Source organism: Notechis scutatus, chromosome 4 (genome assembly GCF_049901735.1).
Source record: "Notechis scutatus isolate UNSWTSFEM ecotype Mainland chromosome 4, rNotScu1.2, whole genome shotgun sequence".
In the NCBI taxonomy this organism is placed as follows: Eukaryota; Metazoa; Chordata; class Lepidosauria; order Squamata; family Elapidae; genus Notechis; species Notechis scutatus.
The window spans coordinates 31,756,664-31,783,126 of record NC_142012.1 but is presented as its reverse complement, the minus strand read 5'-3'; the positions used below and the strand labels follow the sequence as shown (position 1 = coordinate 31,783,126).

Below are 26,463 nucleotides of genomic sequence, written 5' to 3'. Positions count from 1 at the left end.
ATATAGTCTGACTAAGCTGGGTGAAGGAATTTATGGCCTCCAGATGTTCCTGGACTCCTAGCACCTTGTATGGGACAGGGCTTCAGCAACATCTGGTGATCCAAACTTTTCCCATTTCTAAATTAGTTTTCCAAAATGTAACCGTCCTTTTGAATACAGAATGAGAAAAGGAAAAGCCCTACTTATAAAGCTAAATAGTGGTAGAATGACAAACCTTATATGTTGATTTCATATCAAACCACTCATGGTATAACTGAAAAGCTATGATGACTCAGTGTCTTCTTTTCTGTGTTTTGTCATTGTTATTGTTTCTTCTTCCTTTTAGGAGAATAGAAAAAATAGAAAAAGAACAACAAAGTAATTATGATAAATTATGATAGAAATATATTCAACACAAAAACAACAGGCATTTAAAGTCTGAAGGATTCTATTTATACCAGCAATATGCTGTTCTGAAAGTTATTTAAAGCTGACAAATCACTCCTACTCCAAGGATGTACATCCCAGAGTTATTTCCCTTTGGAAAAGCTGTTTTCAGAAGCCCCAATTAACCTTGATTGAATTCTGCCTTAGTAATATCAGGAATTTTAATTGACTGGGAAGGTGATAATAAATCTCTGCTCAAAATACAGCTTGGCCATTAACAAATCCTCTCTTGGCAAAGCGAAGTGTCACAAAGAAGAACTTAGCTATTTTTCTTTTAATTTTCATAGAAACAGCCATTTTTATACAAATAATTAGATATTTGTACCAAGTTGTTTTTACTTACAGCAGGTTTGATATAGCATTAGATTAGAAATTAGAAAGCTCTAGCCCACCTTAAAAATGAAATCAACTGGATGACCTTGGGCCAGTCATTCACTTTCGGCCCCAGGAAGCACCCAATGGCAAATCACTTTGGAAATCTTGCCAAGGAAACTATAGGAACCTGTCCAGGTAGTCAGTAGAAGTCAAGACTGACTTGAAGCTCCCCTCCCCCAAAAAGTGTTAGTTAACCATTCAGCTAGTGGCCATGACTAGTGGTCATTTCAAAAATAAACTCCACTACTGCAGTATGAATACATGTTTGTGTGCTGGGTGTTTATCACTTTCAAAATACAGAATAGATATATCCCTTCCCAGTCAACATTTGTGTGCGTTTTCAAAAATCCATTTAGTTCCAGGACTTAGCAAACATCCTTAAGTCTTCAGAGAACTCGTCTTAGAATTAGCTTCAGGTTACAGTTTTCATGCAGTTCCTAATTAAATAGCATCCATAAAACTTACTTTGCTTTTCTACTAGGCTGAGCTTATATTATTATAGTTAATTTACTTAATTATATCATTCACAACATCCAGAAGTTAAAACAGTTCAATAATTATGCAGTTCCAGCCTGATTTGTATAGGATTTGTTTCATAATTCCTTGGGAACTGAAATTCCAAGCTTTAATAGTTTCTTGTAATACTGTTGCTTTAAATTCTACAGAGGTTATAGTCTACAAATCAACAAAGTTTCTCTTTTGACTACATAAATGTATTTCTGCATCACAATCATTTTGAAAGCATCGTTTTCCATTATTGCTTTTGCATTCAGAAAAATTTATGCTTTTGAAACTAGATTTAGTCCTAGATTTTGTTGAATTTAGAACAATCAAGTTTCAAACTTCCAATCTATTAAAAGTTGAGCTCCTTAGAAAGAACTAGTCCTTTGTTTTGGTAGGTACCTTGAAGATTATATTCACATGTCATATCTGTGCCTACCCTACATCCTGGAAGAAGAAATTTCTCACTGTGAATTTTGCTTGAGTGCAGCTCCTATTAAACAGCCAATGGTAAGCAATGCTGGAAATGATATTTGGAGAGTTAAAGGAACATAGAATCAAGCTCCAAATGAGAACATTCTAACTATCACTGACCTTGTCATTCTCTCATCATTTCTTGGTGGCTTGTTTCATCTTATTCCCTTTTCTATTCTTCTCAGAGAAGAGTGGATACACTGGGAAGAAAGGAAAGACCATGTCAAAAATTTCTGAACAAATTTCAAGAAAGGTTAGAGCCAATATTTCCTCTTATAATTCTTATTTGGAATGATATTAAAGCTAACGAATTATATCTTTTCTAGCTGCAAAGATCCATAGCAAAGGGAATGTTTCTGCCTCAAATTTTAAACATCTTCCTATGGAGAAGCATTTTTAGAATACATCTCTTGCTCATTTTGATACGCAGCAATGGAAGTGAATGTTGTACTATAAGCTATTTGTCTGCTGTTATCTGTCTTATAATTTATATTTTATAATTGTTCATTTGAGTCTTTCCTGAAGGTCAGATACAATTTTTTAAGAGAGATTATACATCCCAATTTGCAAGAATCATAGCTAATTAATCTACATGGAACAATCTCACAGATAAAACTTAGGCTAAACCTGTTAATGTTTTATCTTAGTTTTAAAGCATCTGGCTTATTCACATGAATGTGAAACATTCCCCAGATTGCACTATATATACAAACTTTTAAACATTTGTTATGATGTCTGCAGACTTTGCAATGATTATATTTCTATAGCTTTTGTAAGCAATTGTTTTTTTTAACTATGGTTGATAGAATAAGCAACTGTTTATCATATTTATATGGCTTCCCTTCTGAAAGATCATGACTCTGCATGATGTACAATTTAAAAAATCATTAAAAACTAACAGTTAAAAATTCAGCAATTAAATCACCAAGGGCAATAAGGTTCACACATAATGTTAGATAAACCACAGTTGACCATGTTTAATAGTTAAATTCACAAATGATGAAATAAATATGGAAACCACCATTCTGTTCTGTTTGCATAATGCATTGCATTATTCTCAACTTTGACTTATGTATACGTGCTAGGCAGTAGTGGGATTCAATTTTTTTTACTACTGCTTCTGTGGGCATGGCTTGGTGGGCGTGGCAGGGGAAGGATACTGTAAAATCTCCAGCCAGAGGTGGTATTTGCCGGTTCTCCAAACTACTCAAAATTTTGGCTACGGGTTCTCCAGAACTGGTCAGAACCTGCTGAATACCACTTCTAGTGCTAGTGCTTCAGATGTGTTGATTGAGGTAGAATTACCATTTACGGAAGCCATTTTAAATGAAGAATAAGATCTATTATGAAAACTCCACCAGTGTATGTTTATCTAAAAGAGGTAAGAATAATAAAACCATTGCCAAACGTAGCTTTCTCCTAAACAACGATTTCAAAATTTGCACTAGAATAAAAGCAAGAGAAATTATATGCTCACTAAGATTTATTTTCTCGTGTACCAAGATGAGTTGTAACCTTTGTTTGGTACCAGAATTGTGCCTTTCAAAAATGCAAAGATAATATACAGATAGTCTTCCATTTACAACCACAACTGAGACTCAAATTTCTGTTGCTAAGCAAGACAGTTGTTAACTGAGTTTTGGCTCATTTTACTACCTTTCTCACCAAGGCTGTTAAGTGAATCTGACTTCCTTATTGACTTTGCTTGTCACAAAAGGTGATCACTTGACCCCAAGACATTGCAACTGTGTTAAATATATGCTAGTTGCCAAGCATCTAAATGTTGATCATGTGATTATCATGATCATGCAATGGTCATGTGAAATATGGTCATACAGTAAGTCAGTAAGGTCATACAGTAAGGTCATACATATATGGTCATACAGTAAGACAGTAAGTTGCTTTTCTCAATATCACTGTAACTTTGAATGGTCACTAAGCAAATGATTATAAGTCGAGGATTAACTGTATATTATGGCCCTAAAAATGTAGGTAATATATAAAACAGCATCTTGTGCATAGCAGTGATATGAAAGAGATTTGTGCAATGCCTTGGATTTCATTTCCAGAAAGTGCTTTGGAGGGAATGGGAATAAAACATAGCATCTTTCTACAAACCCTCCAAGCAGCTGTGTTTTTCCCTGAGAAACAGTCCAAGTGTTTTAAGGCATTGCAGAGAGGTATTGTGTTGGTGGTTTTACTAGATGGCTGGTGAAGAAGATTTGGATAACGTTGTGCACCTTTTTCCCCTTAGGTGCACGGTACATATGCCTGTATATTCTAACATAATGTTTGAATATGTAACACAAAATTAAGCAAGCTTTCATTTTAGTTATAAAACTGAATGTTCAATAGGGTATACTTTGGCTTGCCCTTTGTGGATATATGGGTAGAGCAGGTTGTTCTTTCATATTGTCAATCCAAAAACCTTTGGAGACAGCCGAGTGAGCACTGATGAAATGCACTCCTGTGAATCTCCACATTGTGCATATGTACAGCAAAGTTAGAAAAGAGTGGTGCAAATAAAGCACTATTTGTGGCTTATGCTCACATTATAAACAGATGACACAGCAAACATAACCTTTCAAAGTTAGCTACTTTGCCAAACATTTCATCTCAAGTCTTCTAAACATGACATTTCATTGTGTTACAAACATAACAGGCTACTCAGCTATATTAAATACCATATGCACTTTGAGTAACAGTGTTAGGAAAGAAATATTGACACTGAAGTCCCTCAATAATAAAACAGGTTCCAGTGTAGGTCCTGCTTTGCCTGTAAACGTATAAGACTTTACAAAACGAATCCTTGCAAGTGGATCAGCTGCATGAATCTTGCCATCTGAAATTCCCAGATAATATGATTTTTGTTTTTTTGTTTTTGTTTGACATGTTATATTAACTCAACCATGGTTTACAGCTTGACTATCAACTTCAAACCAAACCTGGAAGCAGCCATTTTTCTGTTCCTCAGTTGCCACATTTTAGAGTGGGAAGGGAGGAAGGAGGTTGGAATGCCTTACTAGACCCAACAGAGAGTTTTCTCGTGAGAACCAAGATCATCTCTACTGACAATGGATAAGGTCAGAGAAGGATGGCCTGCAGAGCCCACCAATTAACCCAATTGGCCAACATGACCTGTGACACTTGGGGATGGGGTTATTTCCTATTTTAATTATATTGAAACCGCAGGAAAGATTTAGAGTTGGTTTTCCTTTAGACCTGTGCCAATTTGATGTACTCAGTAAAGAAGATCTTTGAGGAGGATTCTAGTCTCAGAGTTCTGATTTGCTTGAGTTCATTAGTCAGAACCTTGACATAGACATTATGTGTGCAGCAAGCTGCAATGCTTGTTCAACAAACTATGTGTAAAACAAGATATGGCTTAATGCATTGTATGAAGGCACCAATTACCATCATTGACCTAAAATAGCCCTCCTGGATTTTAAGTGGATTTCTTTTCCAGCCCTTTCAGGAAATGCTAGAAATTGAATGTAAAATGTTTGCATGCAAGCATATTATTCTATAGCTACTTTAAATTATTCCAGTTTTATTTCACTTGGTTAGATTTATTACTACAATCATGTTTTTATCTTGAAACTGATAACCCTTTCTTTAAAAAAAAAACTGATCAGGTGTCTCCAAGGCAGCAATTGAGAAGCAAGCATTTTACACAGAATACTGAGGTTTTTTATATCCAAGCTGTATTTCATGTGGCTTAATATACTATAGTTGGAAGTGAAGGTTTAACAGCTTACATCAGAAGAGGCTATATAAAACAGGTCATTAGAGTGAAAAGTTTCATGTGTTTTGGAAAATGATCAGATGAATTACATTCCCTGCCATGCACTCATTCCACACTGACAATTTGAAAAGTGCCTTTAGGTAGAACAGAAAGTGATGTTCATGATGGGCAGTTTGCTTTGCTACTGAGAACAAGGGCCCCAGGCCCTTGCAATTTTGTTTTATATTGATTTTTATTCTTTCTCCATCCTGCCTGACTATTCCCCATCCATATATTGCAAGGAAATCTGATTTGCAAGAGTATTCCAATTAAATCAGTAGGTCATCCAATTCGTAGCTTAGAGAAATTTAGCTCCAATATAAATATTCCATTTTAACAGGCCGTAGACATGATTTGTCAATATATTCATTATCCTGAAACTTCATTAATGATACACAAAGAAATGCATTAAATATAATAGTTTTAGCATATGGAGGGGGGACTTAATCAAAACTATCACAAACGGTAGAATGGCATTAATTTGAACTGTCTCTGCCAATTGTTTCACAAAGTGTCTTTTTCCCTTTATGGGTTTTTGAAAAAGAGATGGGTGGGAAATCCAACATGAAATCGTCAGATTAGAAACCAGGAGACTATAAATTCTAGTTCTGCTTTAGGGATCTAAGTCAGCTGGGCAACTTTGAGCCAGTCATTCTCTCTCAGCTCAATTCACCTCACAGGGTTGTTGGTATGAAAATAAGATGAGGCAGCAGCATGTTCCCTTCTTTGAATTATTTATAAAAATAATTAAGGCAGGAATTTGAAAAAGGGGAAAAAAACCAACTGCATGTTACGTACTTAATATATAATTTAGCCCTTCAATATAAAAAAAATCAAATAATCTCATTTTCATTTGTTTCAGTGATTCGTGTAACCAGCATCTATCTCTATGTATATATGTGTAATATTTTCCCCCATAGTATGTACAATTGATTTTAAGAAACACTGATGCCCTGTTTTTTTCATTAGCCCCAGAAACACCTCCATAATACATTTTATTATTGAGTTATCTTACAAACTCGGAAAATCCATTCACAGAATTATATTAATAGTGTATTTGTTGTTGTTTCATTATATCTCTGGGGTGAAGCACAGAAAATTATCTACCCATATCATAGTTTCTCTACAAATAAAATTATTTAGAAGAAATAGGAATGCCAAGTAGTCCACATTTAATATTAAGTGCAGAGAAATGAATACTTCGCAGAAAGTAAAAAAATAAAACTTGAGCATTTGTTGTTTATAGCTGTCAACTTATAACACAATTGGATAAATTTAGTTGGGTAGGTGGGAATATATTTTACAGTAACAGTTCCTAAATAACTAAAATGATGGACCATAGTTTACTATACCATTACTCTTACATCAGTTGTCTTACAAGACTTGCCAGCAGTTGGAACAAACAAGTCTCTCATTTTAAATCTTGGCAGAATAGGGAGGGGAGAATGGGCACAGGAATAAGAGAAGAAGGAATCTTCAAGAGGAAGTAAACAATTTCTCTGCTAGTTTATCCCACAGTTCACATTATCTTTTATTTCAGATTCTTTTATTAAAAGAAAAAGAACAATTAATGGAGAAACTGTCAGGTTGCAAAACAAAGCACCATCTTGCCAGCATCATCTTTATGTACAAGAATGACTGTAGGCACTACAAATGCCCCTTAGGCAATCTTGGCAAATAAAAACAGTAGGTGGCTGCAGCACAATTTGGAATTGTGCCCATCTGTAAAAAAAAAAAAAACCAAAAGGGCAAAGTTAAGCTTATAAAATAAATAACACTAAGTGGACCAAGAAGTTCAACACTTCAGTTTGTCTATTGGTAAACAGGATTTTTTTTTTTTTTTTTTGGAGTGGTCATATACCACACAACAGTTACTTTGTTAATAAGCAATATGACCATGATGCCAATACCTTACCTATCCAAGCATTATAGTTAAATCATCCTTTTCCAAACCTGGTCTTTTCCAAATGTGTGGGGATTATAGTTTCTACAGTTCTTATTTGACATACCAGATAAGATGGTCTAGGAGTTATTTTCCCTATGTATTTAGATGGCACAAGAATTACATCCTTTTGCCGCTAGAGAACTTTGTAAGAGACATACATCTTTAAGCTGAAATTTAATTCTCCCAGAAAGCCTGTTTTGTATCTTCCTTCCTCATTTTCAATATAATGTGTAAGCAAATACAGGTAGTCCTCAACTTATGACCATTGGTTTAACAACAGTCCAAAGTTACGATGATACTGGGAAAAGTGACTTACAACCCATCCTTGAAGTTATGACCATTGCACCACCTGTGCAGTCAGCCTCATGATCATGATTTGGGCACTTGCCAGTAAGTTCATATTTACTATGGCTGTTGCATCTTGTGCTGCATCCTGCAAATCCAGCTTCCAAAAATAAAGATCACTGGTTGAAGTCAGATTTACTTAAAAAGTCACATGATTCATTTTATAACTACATGCTTTAATGACCACAGGGATTCACTTACTGACTGCAGTAAAATTGATTGTAAAATCAGATCTGATCGTGTGACTCATTTAAAGATTTCATCACTTAGCACCTGACATTCTGGTCCCAATGGTTGTCATAAGTCGAGGATGTGTACTACCTCATGTTTCCCCAAAAATAAGACCGTCTTATTTTTTTTGCCACCAAAAAAGTCACCAGGTCTTATTTTCAGAGGGGTGTGTGGTAAACTGACTCACCTCACTTGCGTGCGTTGCCCCTGGTCTTCTTTTCACTGTCAGAGGCCTTCAGGAACTTCTTTTGTGGCCAGCAAGGCCAGCAAGGCTTTCCTGAAGGCCTCTGTAGCCAATAACAGAGCTCCAGATCTGGACCTCTGTTATCAGCTACAGAGGCCTTCAGGAAAGCCTTGCCGGCTGCAGAAGAAATGGGCTGGCAAGGCAGGTGTCAGAGTGTGCGAGGCCTGGCTGAAACTGTTTGAAGGTAAGTAGTAGGGCAGCTCCACCCCACCATCCCCAGCCTAGCTTAATTTTTACCCATGCACCTTGTAGTGGCGGGGTAAAACCTTTTTAATGTGGCGCTGTGAATTCTGTGCATTCACAACCAAGAGTCATTTAAAACTAATTGTACCAGATAAGAACAAGCCATTTCAAGGTTGCAAAAGGCTGCCAAGAACAAAAGACTAATTGCAGATAAATATCCAAAGCCAGAAGTTTCCAAAAACAAACCAGAGTAAGCAGGGCTTCGTCGAGGACTCTGAGTAGAAAGAACTTCTTTGCTTCCTGCAAAGAAGCCAACCCTGAAGGCTGGCTTTTATCCCTTATGGAAGGGGCCTTCACCTTCCAGCCTTACTCCTGAGTCTTTCCTTTGAGCAGCCCTGCACGCGCACACACTGAGCACAGGCTTTCCAGGGTCCTCTTTGTCACTGCTGCCAGACTCCACAACCTCAGAAGGCAGCACCCCACTCTCTGATAGTCCTGGCCCCATCCCTGTATCATATGCAGGCCCCTCATCCAAGTGCTCGCTCTCAGAGACCGCTGCCGTCCGCACCAGCTGCCGGCAAACCACAACACTGGGTCTTAATTAGGGTTTATTTGGGGGGTAGGGCTTATATTGGGTGCATGTGTAAAAATCAAGCTAGACTTACTTTCGGAGTAGGTCATATTTTTGGGAAAACATGGTATATATAAAGGAGCTTCAATGATGATATGCCAGTGGCCAGGTAAAGAAAGCAAAATAAAAGTATTCAGGTATTTGTATTATAGGTCCCACTATTGTTATTCGTAGAAGGGAATTTAAAATGCTCTGAAGCTATGGAACAAATGTTTATTGCTTACCCTGCAGCAAGAAGAAGAAGAAGAAAAAAAACCCAGCTGAGTTTCCATTAAAAATATTCTATTTATAGGATTCATGCTTCACTACTAAGAAGGCTAGGCAGCTTTTGTATTTGCATTGTATAGCTATATTCTAAATTAAATAATCCCTACAAAATCATTTCGATGAGAGTGTGAGAAGATCAAAATCAGAAAATAAACATTGTATCACTCCTTTTTCATACAAGTACGCAGCTTTGTTTTGGTCTCTGCCCTTAGAGAAAAAAGATTAAAATACAATCAGTCCCACCACCTGCACACTGCAGACAGAAAAAAAGAATAACCAGCAATGATGTTTTGAAATCCAGCAGAATACACCTGTTTAATTCAAAATTGCCAAGAGGCTGGGACAAAAGGAAGCTTGCAGTCTTTGTTATCCCTCTCCCCAATGGTCTTCAAAATATTTCAATTTACCAAAGCAAAAACTAGCATCCCTCCCAAATGAGGGGGTGAGAGAAGAGAGAGAGGCTTCTTCTATGGAAAATGAAGAAAAAGGACCTGGGGGGAGGAACATGCAACCATTTCCAGGCGTTCATCAGCATGTTTTCCACGCTCAGGCAGTGACATCTAGTGATGAAAACCAAAATGTTCAGATACAAAAAAGAATTCAGAAAATAAAACAGAGTAGATTGATCTAAATTAGTGAAATAGGATGCGATTAGTTTTTAATCAATATTCTATATTCAGGGAATGCGGGGAATCCCACGAAACACACCAATAACATTGGTAAGTTCAATGGAATTGTTTTACTTTTGTATTCCTTAAGCAGTAAGTCCTCATTCAGTATCATCTATAAATTTGCATAAAGCTACTGAGGTTCATTTTTTTGCTTTTAAAACAGTCAATTTTTAAAGATCGGGTTTTATTGGTACTGTTCAAGGTTTTTCTCCTTTATCTTTTACTTATCTATGAGGTAGAATTTGCTATACAGTTACCTCTACCTGCAATTTCCCTGTTTTCCCTCATATCATTAAATATTATGAAAATACTTATCATGAAGCTTTTCTCTCCCACAAAAAGGACTCAAATTAGTGGAACTCTCAAAATAAAAAAAATTAAAATGTGTCATTTTACCAAATCCCATGACATCATATCTGCCTCAGAAATCATACTGAAGATAACAGATAACAGATAATCAAAGTTGGAAGGGACCTTGTAGGTCATCTAGTCCAACCCCCCGCCCAAGCGGGAGACCCTACACCATTTCTGACAAATGGCAGTCCAATCTCTTCTTGAAAGTCTCAAGTGTTGGTGCTCCCACAACTTCCAAGGGCAAGCTGTTCCATTGGTTGATTGTTCTCACTGTCAGAAAGTTTCTCCTTATTTCCAGGTTAAAGAGGAGAATGCTTCTGATAGAACAGGTGAAGGCATACTTACCCTTTGCAGGGGACAGGGCAGCCAAAAAGCAACTGGATGCCAGATGAAGCCTCCAGATTAAAAAGAGCTCTTGAGATAACCCTCATGTATTCCAGACAGCTGGAACAGACAGCAGAAACAGATGTTTTTGCAGCCATTTGTGATCAGATGGGAATCATGGATTTATCATCCTCTGAGCTGTTAATATAGATTTTTTAAAGACTCAAAGTTTGACTTAGCCTCATCTTCTTAATCACTTTGGAATTTAGTTTTCTTATTACTTCTTCAAGATTAAAAAGGCTTCAAAACTGTAAGGTAACTAAAAATATCTTCTTCTGCAGGAAAGAATTTCTGAATTTATATTTTTATATATACTTATCTTTACTGATAAGAATGCTTTGAAGGTTAACCACTAGAAAGCACCAGATAGCTACCTAAAAGAAAATGCATGATTTATGGATTAAGAACTGTGTGTAGTATTTAACCCTATATTGCAACAGTAAGCGTTGAAGAAAATAAAATTCCTTTTAATAACATTGAAAGAACAATATAGAGGACCATAAAACTATAACCTACAAGAAAGGGATGGAAATATTAGATTTACAAATGGAGCTGGAGGACTATTTTAAAAACTCAGAGATACACAAAAAGACACAAAAAGCAAGATGTTTATTTATTTGAACTGAAATATAAAAGATTTACTGAATAGGCTACATTGGAATTACAAATGAATTTTGATAAAGATGATAGAGACTTTGAGAGAAGAAACAAATATATAAAAAGAAAGCAGATGAACATGTATGGAATTGAATAATTGCTAGAAGAAAAAAGAAAAATACAAAATTGGTTTGATTATAGTTAGATAATGGGGTGCTGCTTTTAGTATTGTTGAATAGTTCATTTGATTGGGTGGGGTCAATGTTTAGTCTGCCAAGTCTGTGTCATTACTTTGGATATCTATAATATAAAATAATGGGCTGAAAATTTTTGTTACGTTTAACAGTTATTTGGACTGGATAGATTTCATTTTGGAAACATATAATTGGGTATAATAAGTTGGTTTATATTATCTACAATAGTACTTTCAATGTATAAATAAGAGATCTTTTTTTTTCTGGTAATGTTTAACAGTTTTTAATTTTGTAATGTTTAATTGTTAATTGAGATTAGATTTTAATTATTAAAGAGAGGCATTAGTGTGATTAAGTTTTAAATAGAAAGGGAACTATGTATTTATGTTGCTAGGTATTTTGTTAACTTTTATTGGATTTTGGTGACTAAAAAGAGACTGGAGGATTTAGTGATGATTTATGGAAAATGGTGCAAGATATGGAATGAAGATGTACTTGGCTATTTCTTAAGAGACAGTAGTAAGTTGTCGATTTTGAATATACTTGCTGGGGATGAAGGGGAAGTTATTTCTTTTTTCTTTTAGGAGCTCTGCACTTCTTTAAACTTCTTTAAACTTTTCAATGTATTTCTGTATAAGGTTTTTGTATCTGTTTAACATAATCCTTAACAAAATTATTCTGAGGGAAGCTTTGTTCTTGATTAATCAAAACTGCATCTTAATTTTTAAAATATGTTACTTTCTGTTGTTTTGCAGTAAATGATATTTGCATTCATTCAATTTACTATTCTAGATAAGGTCATCTTAAAGAAATGAACAAACCAATAGGTTTAGATAATACAATAAAAACAGCACACAGTTTCCTGAATATGAGTCCAAAAGCTCGGAAAACAAAATCTCTGGTCCTGATGATGAACTCAGATTGGATCTTGCACAATAAAAACCTACTGAAATCAAGGGCAAGCATTACTGACTCTTTGTATAGGAAGCAGTGAAACGTGGCCATTCAAGAAAGAAGGAAATGATCCAGGGAAAAGGGAGCTGTTTTGGCTGACGTTAATGAATTGGAGGGCATGCAGATAAGAAATAAAGTCCTTACAATACACTAGATTTTGATAGGTAACAGCAGCCATTACTGGTTCAGCCAGTAAAGACTTGATTAGAAATGATCATCGTTATTAACTAAGATCAAGATAGTTATATGTCAGGAATATAAAGTTGCTTTATTTGATCAAGATGAAAAGAGATAACCCTTAATGGATTTTGTGGATCAGGACTTAGCAACTAGGCTTTAAGGATTTGTTTATAGATAAGATATGAGATATTGGAAGACAGGCCATTTGTTGTATTTAGTAAGAGAAATTACTAAAATTCTTTATACTTGTTGTAATGAAGGAGGAAATTGCTTCTTTATATATTCCTTTTCTTTTTCTCTAATATAGTCTTGTTTTTTCTTTTCTTTTTGTCTATTTTTTTCTTTTCTGAACTTTCTATTTTTTCTTTTTATTCCTTTTTTAGTTTGTATTAAACTTGTTAATTGTAACTTTTAATAAAATTACTATTTAAAAAAGTGATCCTGGTTATTAATGATCAACAAGCCAGCAATACAGCCTGAGGAAAATGTACTATTAATTGTCAAAGTAAACCAACTAGAAAACATTGGTATTTATTTTACTGTAATTATTACCTTTACTGAAAGCAATGCTGAACTTCTTTTCAGCAAATAAGTAAAACATTAAGACAATGAAACAGCAGTACTCAAGGCTTTTCCAAGAACATTGGAACTCATTTCCAGGAACACATTTCTTAGTTCTTGCAGCATAATCATTTTAAGTTCACTAGCATTTGATCAGGTATGCTATAACACAGGGGTGTTAAACCCGTGGCGTCACGTTGTCACGTGACGTAACATGACTTTTTTCTCCTTCACTAGAATGGGGGCAGGCGTGGCCAGCACATGATGCATCCAGCCTGTGGGCCGCTTTGACACCCCTGCTATAATGCAACCAATGGACAGAATTCAGTTCCTATGATAAGAAGGAAGGTTGCTGCTCTTCTAACATTTGGGGAGATGCTACATCTGTATGTAACGCTTGAGAATAAATGGAATAATTTTTTTCATTAAAGGGCTAGGCAGCACGAATTCAGTCTTCAAAATATGTTTCATGATTGAGTGTAAGCACCTTTCTGTAATACCTTAAAACAACTGTGAATTTCACAAAGCCATACAATCCCAGGAAAAGACACAAATGTTTTAAGATCTTGCAAATAATTGCTATGTTTGCACTCTAAAACATTATTATTATTATTTTGGAGATCAAATCTGAATCTCTACAAAACCTTAACTCAATGGGTATAATTTCTGTCAAGACATAGCACAAACCTGAAAGAAAATTGAGTAACTGAGCATCAGGTTTCTACTCTACTACAGTTATGGGAGCATAATAATTGTATTTAATCATTGCTCTTGAATTTCTGCAAGAGCATATGCAAGAGTTCATGTCTATACAGAAGTCATATACATCAAAGTCCAATGGATGCAACATTGACTTTTACCTTTCCCCTGCCTTATGCTCCTCCTGCCTTATGGTGGAACTCAATTGGCTGCAGCTTCCCACACCCTAATAAACATCATTTTGACTCTGCAGAATGTTGTTCTGTAATCATTCAATGGTTTCAAGTGGCTAGCTCTGAACTAAAGAAAGAACATCATGCACCTAGTCTGTATTTTCCTCCTAAACAAACTTTCAATAATGGGGTGGGGGGGTCAAAATGCTTGAAATATTGTATGTCCATTGGAGATGTCAAAGGGTTATAAAAGGAAATTCTGCATTTGGACTCACATACACTAACAAGGTGACTTTTCAAGTGCCTATTGATTAGTTCTAAACAAACAAAGAATTTGGTACAATTTTATTATTTATTGATTTAAATGTATTGAGTGTCCAACTCTAATGTACAGCAAGTTCCAATTTGAGCTCCATCACTCCCTTTATTTGGAAATTTTAATGTTTAATGATCAGATCTTGAAGCTGAAAAAGGAAAGGGGATTGTCTTGTTTCTGCTGCATGATGCTTTTACCTGGACTCATCCAAGATACTTTAATTTACTAAGAACTGTTAGTATTAAATACTAGCATGTAGCCTAAGGGTTCTCTCTTCCTGAAAGCTAAATCAGTCAAGAAGCTGCATTTTAAAAGGTCACCCAATTATGTGTGCCTCCAGTATGAAGACTAAACAGAAATATGTGGACTTATATTTATCCAGTGATTTGCAACAGTAGCTTCTGCCTCCATTTCATAAGTGGCCCCATCCTAGATCTTTTTAGTAGCTGTATCATGCAAATCAACTTCTAAGTATTGTTTCCAGTCAGAATACACCAGGGAAGAAAGGCATAGTTCTTAATCTATTTTTCCGTTTCCCCCATTTTCTTCAAACTGAGAGTATTGATCATCAGTTTCAAATATTGCCCATAGAAAATAAACTAATTTTACTCCATTGTTTGGTAGGAAGGTGATCAACATCAAACATATCACATACATGTGTGCCCAGAAGTTTACATTTATTAGGCCTACTCTGAATGCTTTAATTTGATTTATTAGACTAACTGTAAAATTCTGAATTGTGTTCAATTCTGATATAGACAGCCTTAGGGTAATATTTCAGTAAATATTTTAAAAAATCTTACTATAAAGGAAAAGCAAACGAATTTCAGAAATTACTTTAAAAATCCAAAGGTTAGTAATAAGTTGAGTTTTTAAAAATTGAGCCTTATTGCAGCCTCTATCAAGATGCTTTTTATGTTCATAGAATTATTAAATTCCAAGGGACCACAAAGATCATTTGGCACCAGTCCCCACAGTGTACAGGAAAACCAACTGAGCCATCCTCTTTTTTAATAACCTCCAGAGATGAAGAACCCACAACGTATGTAGACAGATACTGTTGCACAGATCTTACCAAGAGCAAGTTTTTCCTTATGTCTAAATAAAATCTAGGTTACACCCATTATTCTAGCCTTTCTCTATGTGGAAATGGAAGATACTTCATGACATCTTCCCTAGGACACCCTTTTATATACGTGAACTATGATATGTCCCTCCTTGGCTTCCCCCCACACACACACCGGGCGTCACAAATTCCTTCATCTGTTCCTTAAAGAGCATGTCCTCAATTCTTAGAATCATATTTCCTCCCTCACTTGGTGGTGGCAATTCCTTTAGTACACAGCTGATTTAGTAGTTGCTGGAACCCGAAAAGCAATTCTAGACACATCAAGAGATGTGAGGGGATTATTTAATGTCCGTTAAACTGTCAGAAAAAAAGCTGCATTAAAACAAAACAGACTCATGTAAAGATTAATTCACTAGAACATTGAGATTATAATGCCCAACTGCAGAGATAAGCTGTTTTACCAATAACAATTTATTGTGTTTATTCTTGTTCCCCATCTACCGGGTACATAAGTTTGCCAGCTTCAGTTGAGAGTGTTTAGACAGCCTTTTTCCTTTATAGTATCTAGTTCCTTTCCTTTCGGCATTTCATCTTGAGGAACTGGCTCAGTCTCAGTGGGTGATGGTTCAAAGCCAAGCTGCATTGGACATTGGGGAAGTTGTTACTGATTTGATTAGAAAAGTCCTGTTGGTTTTTTTTTCCTTTTAGCTTTACCATCAGCTTAAATCCACCATCACCTCTTCCACCCTTTCTCCCTCATCACTGCAACCTTTAAGCTCACCAGGCACTGAGTCAGAAAATGTTTATCTCCTGCCTAACAGAAGGAGCTTGCTGTTTTTCCTTCATCACTCTCTGAAGCTTTTTTTAACTTGTTAGTGTGCTTGAAAATTTGGTAGCCAAAATTATACACATAATGTCCAAGTGTGACCTCACCAGTGCAGAATAGAGGAGAATAGGACCTTCAGGCAATTTTGAAACAAGGCTGTTTCTAATGCAGTCCAGACTTGTTTTTACCTTCTCTAGTGTCATACTGCTGGCTCATTTCAGCTTGTTGTCAATGACCACGCTCAAATCTTCTGATGTACCACTTCCAAGTTATGAAAACCCTATCCGGTATATATGCTTTACACTTTTCCTCCATAATTGTAACACTTTACATTTCCCACCCCACCCCCACCCCCATTGAAGGACATTTTGCTTGTCTCACTCGATATTTAACCCATCCAGTTTATATTGCGATCTTGCTTTTGGTGTTGGAAAAAACTCTAAATTTTGTGTCCTCCAACAATTTATAAATTCTAGTATCAGGTCATAAGAAAAATATTGAACAATACTAGCCCCAAGACAGATCCCTTTGGAATCTCATTAATTACTGTTCTACAATTCAGTTAGAGCCATTCATCTGATTCTTTGAATGCCACTATTAAGATATGTCTTATGGGATGAAGAGTTTGTTAGCTAAGAAGAGGTAAAGAGGTAAAGAGATTATGAACTTGTTTATTCTTGTGAGGAGGATGGGAAGTTGCTTTCTTGGAAGGGATACTTTACCTTTTTTTGCTTTCTTGTACATTTTTGTTTTTTAAACTGTATTATATTTTATTGTTATACTAAATCTTTTAATAAAATTATTACAAAGAAAAGTTTTTTAGGATTACTTAAACTACAGTAATAGACAAAATGGTTTTATCGCTCAGAGAGTTACTATGAAGTCTGCAAAGTTATCTGCATAATTAACACACAGGATCAAGGAAGTTATTTCTACATGAAAGTCTCCATTTAAGGCAGACTGCCATCTCATGAAGAAACAAAAATCTATACATTTGAACAAACAATTCTCTTAATGCCAAAGATTTTTTCAAAGTCCACCTGGGTGAATATTTGCTTATTCTCATGGCATTTGCTTATCCTCATGGATAGTTATTAAAAGTCAAAGGTAAAAAGGTGTTTCATGCAGGGGTGCGCTTCAAAGATCTTAGCAAAGATTTCTCTGCCCAGTTGCTGGGTAGGCGCGGCCATGGTGGCCTAATCGGCCTCCTGCACCACGGGGGGGGGGATTTTTGCCCTCCATGGCTCCAGAGGCTTTCCTTGAGCCTCTGAGAGGGCGAAAACGGCTTCTCCAGGCTCCAGAGGCCCTCTGGAGGCCAGAAATGGGCCTGTTTCTGGCCTTCCCAAACTTCCAGTAGGCCTGTTTTTCGCCCTCCCCGAGCCTCTGCGCACCCTCTACTTACCTGCATCCAAAACAGGCTGCATGGGGACTCCTGGGAGGGGTGGGATGGGGTGGGTGGGACCAGCTAGGAGTGGGATTTGCGGGTTCTACAAACTGCACAGAATCTCAGCTAGAGGTTCTCCTGAACCCGTGCAAACTCCCAGCAGCCCACCCCTGGTTTCATGTGGTGCAAAATGCTCACATACATTTATATGCAACTTACTAAATTCTGCTACATCATTTCCTGAGTTTATAACAGAGGTCCCCAAACTTGGCAACTTTAAGATTTGTGGACTTCAACACCCAGAATTCCTCAGCCAGCTTTGCTGGGAGTTGAAGTCCACAAGTCTTAAAGTTGCCAAGTTTCGAGACCTCTGGTTTATAAGATCTTCTGGAGATGCAGCACGATTCTGGAATGAAGATACCTTTGGTTTAAAGAGCTCCAGACAAGAGCTATGTGTGTGCCCAGGGCACTTGAAAGCCTGTTTTTGCCTTCAAATCCAAAACATACACTGGTCCATTAGAAAGTACACTGAGAGAGCTAGAACCAGTAGATTACAAAACAGGAAGGAACAAACAAAACATCACAAAATAAATGCAAAACTGCCACTTGGTAATGAGGCAATGTACTTTACTGAAGAATGTACTCTGTTGTTACAAAGCTTGGGAACAAGAGCAATGATGTTTTTATATGATAAAAAATTACCAGTAAGTACATGTAGATTATCTAGCAGTTACAACATCAAGGTAGTTATAAGCTACTCAACATTTTTTTAAAAAAGTACTATGGAGGTTGAAGCAAACCTCATTTGAATATTTCTTCACATCAAATATATAATCTCTTCAAAGCATTCACATAATTGCTTCCGTTACCTTAGCTCAACTACTGTAACATATGGAACAATTTAGGACCTTTCTGACATAACTCTCTTAACACATCGATTTCCAAATAAATACTGTATAAGACTGTAATCTTAATATTCAAAAGAAAAATTGTATTGACATATTACTTTACAATTAATCCTTGATTTATGACCAGTTACTTAAGAACCAAAGTTACAACAGACCTCAAAAAACTATAGATAGTCCTTGACTTACAACCACAATTGGGACTGGTACTTCCATCACTCAGCAGGGCAGTTATTAAGTAAGTTGTATGCAATTTTACAATCTTTTTTTTTTTTTTTTGCTGCTGTCACGAGGAGAATCACAATGGCTGCTAAGTGAATCACACAGTTAAGTGAATCTGGCTTCCCCCATTGACTTTGCTTCTCAGAAGCCAGCAAAGAAATCTTTAAATCATGTGATCCCGAACATTGCAATGGTCCTATAAATACATTCCAGTTATCAAGCACACAAATATTGATCATTTGACTGTAGGGATGCTGCAACCTAAGTGTGAGGATCAGGTGTAAGTCACTTTTTTCAGTGTCATCTTAACCAATGAAGGGTTGTAAGCTGAGGATTATATGTAGCTACAACCCAACCTAAAAGCTGTAAGTGCTACACAATCCCCAGGGTCAAATGATCACATTTTAGGCCCTTGGCAATCACTGCACATTTATAACCTGTTGCAATGTCCCACCTTTCATATAACCACCTTTTACATCATTTCTTTGATATTTTCCAGACAAAAATGACAAAAAATGACCACTGCATATACTGGTCTCACTTAAAGACCATAAAGTTAACTTAAGGACTCTGTGAATTGCTTAATAACCATGGTGACATGTTTTATGATCATCATAAAATTAAGTCTGGTCAAATTATGCCTCAACTTAATGACTGCAACAACTTATAACCACAATTTCAGGCACCATCATGGAGGCTGGAGCCATATACAAGGACTACCGTATATAATTTTGAACATGACTACATAATTACTGGTAATAAATCTTATTTAATTAAACTTAATTGATTTATTTTTTTTCTAAAAGAACAGCATTATTAATGCAGGCAGAAAGGTTGCAAGGTTTTGCTGCTTATCAGGTGCACATGATACATTATATAGATCACTAGTTTGTTCTAAATTTCAATTACGCTTTCCAATATAGCTCCATGGAAAAATATATATATATATTAACTTTTCCTTTAAGGATGTAGTCCTAATGAAAAGCATTTGAAAGAAATTCAAGTGAAATCACATAAAGAACAAACAGGACCAAACATAAAAAGAGCCTAAGACAATCCATTTGAATTGTTAACATTTTAATTCACATTTTTCTCCACATTTCCTCGGGTTTGTTTTTTTTCTGATTCTTCATATATTTTGTGATATCCCTCTTGTTAGGTCTTACAGAAGTTCAACCAAACCCTTCCAATGCATTGTCTTCTTAGACTTTAGAAGCACAGCCTTCTGGGTCTCTGAATCAACCATAATGAGTTGGGTTTAACAGCCTAGAAAAATAATTTTGGTTTCACCTACCGTACAGCTGGATCCGGAATTAAATGAAGGAGCAGTATATCCAGGTTTTAACCAACTCAATTTTGGGAGAACAATGGTGCAGGTAATCAAGGAGCATCTTGGGCAAACACTTTGCCAAGCAGTTACTAACATGGTTTCTAATGTTCATACTTTTCTAACTATTGGTGAATTCAGCTAACACAGAATTTCACAGACCAGGATCTGTGCATAAGCTGCAAATAAAAGTGATTCTGTTCCTTCAACCCACCTCCATTTCAATCCGGAAACCTTCTGTTTATTTCCAATCACTTCTTTAAATTTCTTCCCATTTCATTTCTCTGCTACTCTCTAAACTTTTTGAATTCAACATACAACTCTCTGGACTCCAAGCCTTTTTTCCAGATTTTTCTATATTCCATGGCAATGATTTTCCTCCGGCAAACTTAAATATTTTTCTGAACTTCCAACCTTTGTCTCTGAAACAAATATGAGACGGCACTCTCTGAAACTGCCTGTCTCACACTGAACTGAACAGTGCCATAAATTCTCATGGTTTATTTTACTGTTTCTTATTGCACTACTTACATATATACTTTGTATGGCAGTTTTAAATATTAGCTCTTGTCTATTTCTCATAAATTGTCAACTGTTTATTATTTCATTTCCTTTGTATGACTAGTCTCCCATTTATTATAAATTGATAGGTGATTAATAATAGTTTCATTCTGAGTCCTTGAATCTATGAGGCTGTTCAATAAATAGTGCAAGGATTCAAACAGAACTGGTCTTGCAGCAGACCCTCGTTTAAATAAACAAGGTTTCTTTTCTGTAGAATCAGATTGGGAAGCCAAACAAATCCTGTAATAGAAAGCGAAAGATAAAGTGGAATTAGTCATTTCCTTTTTAAAACTGGGGTGAGGGGGAGACAGAGACCTTTCCCACTTCTGACTGGTTGGTCCGAATTTGAGTTTTCTATGCTTTGCTGGTCTCAGCCACTGCTGTATCTAAATTGACCAGTTTGGGTTGGATGGATTAACTGTTTTGTACCTGAACCTCTGGGAATTTTTCCATCTCCTCTATTACATATCCTGAGAGATTAATTTCCAGAATGAATTTTGCTTGTGCAACCTTTGTCTTCGGGGTTGTCGGCACACTTTCAAGCAAAGAATCTGACAAAATATTTATATTATATATTTATATATTATCTAAGAATACCTACTGGTATTTCAAATTTATTTTCTAAGAATTCCTAAGGACCTCTTGCACAAGAAATGAAGATGGTACTGAAGGCTGGTTTCTCTAATAGCTCATCTTATCTAATTAAAACTAACTGTAATGATGTGTAAATAATTTTACACGCTATAATTAATAATGTGTATATTGCTTCCCAGTGGTTTGCACATATTACCAGAGAGCAAATGATATAGAGGTTAGGGTGCCACATTAGAGCAGATAAAATCCTAGTTCAAAATTCCACTCAACATCAATTCTCAATTCTGAATGTTAATGAGTTTTCAGCTGAATGGGAAAAAGAGATATGAATCGAATAAAATATGAATAAATGTTACTTGATGATTTTGGGCAAATCACTGTCCCAACACTTCATGTAAACAGTGATGATAAAAGAGGATACTGAACTAAATACATATCAGAGATTATGGAAAGCAGGGAACAAAGTGTTTAGTTTACCTGAGAACATGCAAGTGAGAAAAAATTCCACTTTTATTAATTCTGTAACTGATATTGGAAATTTATTCAAGATTTTGAAGATTCTCTACTTACCTAGATTAGCATGTGCCAACTATATCTTCGCGTTTCACAGGATACTGAGAAATGTGAGACTGAGAAAGAAAAGTTCACATAAATTTCTTGATTTACAATGTGTTGCATGAATATGGAATTGGTGGTTGGTTGTTGGAAGGGATAAGATAATATATAATGGAAATAAAGCTTCTGTGACAATGTACAAGTAATTTTGTAGTGATGTTACAGGTGTGATGGCTGGGGATATACTGTATACATAAGTACTTTTTTACACAAACATTGTATTATTGGCTGGGAACTTGAATGGTTTGCAGAATTGGGTATGTCAAGTAAGTTATATGTTCTGGGAAATGGGTACTTAAGAAATATGTGTTTGAAGAAGAATTAAGTCAAGAATGAATGCGGACTGCATACAAAAATGAATGGCCTACTTTGGGACCTATTATTTCTTCTTTTCTATGCTTTGTGTAAGGTTGCTTACCTTACTGAGAAATGGCATGATAGAATTAATAGCTGTGTGTATACCCATGTAAATAGATTACGCAGATACACTCCGTTGTAGCACCCTAACTATAACAAATAGAACCATACTGTGAAATAAACCAATGTTTGAGAGTGAAGGTTCATTCTCCGAATGTTTCATTACCAGGCTAGGTAACATCTTCAGTGCTATTTAGGGGAAGTCAGTGTTGGTATTCTTCTGTTTATAAGGGCTTCAGGTGTGGGTGTGTCAAGTGAGGGTCTTGTGAGTCAGCAGTGAATCTTGTGATGGGTATTGTGATAAGGAGATTACATCAGGACAGGGTCATTGGGAGGTGAACTGCTGGTGTGGGGAGGATGGTTGGTTACCCTTAATCTATACCCACACTGACAAGAGCAACATAAAAATCATCGGCCATGCTACCAACCGCCACACTCAGAGTTCATCGAAGCTTGGCACTCCACAAGCAATTCCATCAACAGACAACCAGCCTATGAACCCCTCAGAATCCAAATCAACTTCACAGCCAACCAGACATAGCACCAACCCTCAACGAACCCATGCAATCCCCCACACACACCAGCAGTTCACCTCCCAATGATCTTTTCCTGATGTAGTCTTATCACAATACCCATCACAAGACTCACTGATGACTTACACCTGATCCATCACAAGACTCTCACTTGACACACCCACACCTGAAGCCCTAATAAACAGAAGAACACTGACATCTCCTAAACTCCAGTGAAGGTACTACCTAGTCTGGTAATGAAATGTTTGACAACCAACCCCCAAGATCGGAAAATGAACTTTCACCCTCATCCTACCCACGAGCTATAGATAAGTGCCACTATTTTTTACATTATTGTTTACATATTTGGATTCCATATTTTAATACATATAATATGTAAGATCTATGGATCAATTTACTTTACAATTAAAAATAAATAAATTAGCAATGTAGAAATCACAGTATTAAAAAGTAATAAATTGAAATCAGATCAACCAATGCAGCAAGAACAGGGACAGCATTTGAAACAAAGGTTTAATCAAGCCAATTAATCACCCTGATGAATAAAAATGAAAAACCTGACCATTAATTATCAAGAGTCATTTAACCTCCATAACACAAATGAATCCCTGAAAAAGATTTTTTTTCCCAGTCCAACCTTCTGAGGGAGGGTCTCATATGCAGTAGCCTAAATCTACTGTTAATATGTAGAGAGACTCTCTCTGACTAGCATAATGTTCCTAACAATGGAAAATATTTTCTGAGAATATACCACAATATAATTAAAATTACACTGGAAATTTCTGAAATCACTAAAAATAAGAACTGTGATCTCATCCTCCCAGTTTTGGTTCCTGTGTGTGATTCATTTTCTCAACTAGGGAGTAACATAATCCTGAATAGCAAGGCTTGGAAACGGACATGTCTGCATTTTTCCTTTACGGGAACTAAACTATTGCTCAAGAAATGAATCATTTGGAGACAAAGGAGTCTCTAATAACAACTGCTTAATAATACAACTCAATTTACAATGAGCTTCTCTATGGGATTTGTGACCTAAGAAGTCCTTGTGTTCCTTGGGTTGCACTACAAATTAAAATATCATTCAAGAAAACCAGTTGTTTAAATTGATGGTTCAGACTGGCACTACCTGAAAATCTTGGACATGCCTCAGAAACCCTTTCAGAGTAAATAGGATATTTTTAATATAATCAAAAGAGAAGATTAATACATCGATATTATTATAATGTGGTATTATTCTACTGTATCTTATTTAAAATTAAATTTAGGTTCTTTGGCCATGGGCCCATCCCAGTTTTTCAACTGTGATCCCAGTATAACCTTTAGCCACCAAAATAATAACAAAAATTTGAAAAGCTCTTTTTAACAGAGGTAACCTATCATTCAGATGGTTCAACTGGATGCTATCTGTGTAGACAATATAAACATTTGGGTGAGTATTTTCTTGTGATTAAATACATCCAAAATACTCTCTAATTTACATTTAGGTTAGAAGAAGTTTAACCAAATAATAATTCTGATCACATAGAGCAGTATCCAAAAAATAAAAAATAAAAGCAGATTAATTGAGCAATTCAAGCAACCAGCATTCAAATTAGAGTGAATACAGTTTAAATAAAAGGGACATAGTGGCTCAGTGGCTAAGACACTGAGCTTGTCGATCAGAAAGGTCGGCAGTTTGGCAGTTCGAATCCCTAGCACCATGTAACGGACTGAACTCCTGTTATTTGTCCCAGTTTCTGCCAACCTAGCAGTTCAAAAGCATGTAAAAGTGCAAGTAGAAAAAGAGAGACCACTTTGGTGGGAAGGTAACAACGTTCCGTGCACTTTTGGCATTTAGTTATGCTGGCCACATGACCACAGAGACGTCTTCGGACAGCGCTGGCTCTTCAGCTTTGAATTGGAGATGACCACTGTCCCCCTAGATCCAGAGACAACTAGCACATATGTGTGAGGGGAACTTTTATCTTTACCTTACAGTTTAAATCCAAAATATTATAGCTTGTCTTCATGTCTTAAGCTAAGGATTTCAATGTACAAAATCTATCTTCATTGCACTGCATTTAACAATTGTGCACTATTAGAGTGGGGACCAGTATTAAGATATCTTTATCTCTGTTTAAGAATTCTAGAAGATCCCAATTGCAACAGACCCTTTTAGTCCAACATTGTGACTTAGCAATAGCAAATAGCTATTATCATAGTTCAGTGATGGCAAACCTTTTTGTTGTGGTGTGCCGAAAGCGTGCATGTGCCAGCACCCACAATGCAATGCGCCCCACCCCCCTGCGCATGCATGCGCAACACCCCTCCCATGTTACCTGCACTGCGCATGTGTGCACTTCCCAGCTGATTTTTGGCCCGTTTGAGGCCATTTTCGCCCTCCCGGAGACTTGAGGGAAGCCTCCGCAGCCTTGGGAGGTCGAAAAACGGGCCTTCTGAAAATATCAGAAGTACCCGTTTTCAGCCTCCAGGGGGCCTCTGGAACCTGGGGGAGGCCATTTTCGCTTCCCAGAGGCTTGACGGAAGCCTTGGGAGCTTCGAGAGGCTGAAAATGGGTCTGTTTTGGCACTTCCAGTATTTCTGGAAGGCCCATTTTTCGGCCTCCTGAAGCTGCAGAGCCTTCCCTCAAGTCTCCGGGAGGGCGAAAATGGCCTCAAACAGGCCAAAAATCAGCTGGGAGGCGTGCACATGCGCAGTGCAGATAGGTTTGACTGGGGCTTGCATGCCCGCATAAATGGCTCTATGTGCTACCTGTGGCACGCGTGGTTCGCCATCACGGTTATAGTACCTTAAGCAACTGATATTCAGAGATCTAATAACTCTAATCCAGGATATAGTTATATAGCCAGAATGACTTGCATGATTTGTAGACAACTATACCATGATTACACTAATCCCCTTTTAAAGATGTTAAAATTGGTGTTACCATTTTGGTATCAGCAGATTCTGTATAGAGCAGTATATTGATCAAGTAGTATGTGAAGCAGCACTTTAGCAGAGATTTTTCACTAATCAGGTTCATTAGAATGCTCCAATTTTAAAATTCATTTAGTTTTTTATGAAATTTACCTGTTACTCTAACTCAGATTGATTCTAGGCAATGTAAATCAAAATCTCTTCCCCAGAGATTAGTAACTCCATTTAAACCACTTGTCACTTTCATCTACCTAAAAACGGCCGGATGGAAAAGTCCTCTAGAAGTCAATCATAACAACCTAACCTCTCCCTGGAATAGTTTGCCCTCAACATCCTGCTATAATTTTCACTGCCAATATTCTCCTCCCCATTTTTACCCCCCTCTGCAATCAAATCTCCTTACTCTCTCAGAAAAGTAATGTTAACATAGTCAGCTCAATAATTAATTGGCTTCATAAATCTTTGCCCCATCCCAAACACAAAATGTACACTAACAGGGGAAGTGGACACCCCATTCGTCTTATTCATTTAAACAATCCAACCAAATGAACCAAACACTGGTTCTCACCCAGGGTTAGCAACATCCAGCTCTTTGAACT

General features: G+C 36.6%; 1 long non-coding RNA gene across 1 annotated transcript in view; it reads right to left on the bottom strand.

Annotated features, from left to right (window-relative positions):
• Window positions 1–277: 277 nt before the first annotated feature.
• LOC148130693 (uncharacterized) overlaps window positions 278–26,463 on the bottom strand; it is a 27,695-nt gene continuing 1,509 nt past the window's right edge. Inside the window, exons 2-3 of the long non-coding RNA XR_015749226.1 lie at window positions 1,897–1,976; window positions 278–318 (exon numbers count right to left, since the gene is read on the bottom strand). This is a non-coding gene — a long non-coding RNA (uncharacterized LOC148130693). The remainder of the gene's footprint in view (window positions 319–1,896; window positions 1,977–26,463) is intronic.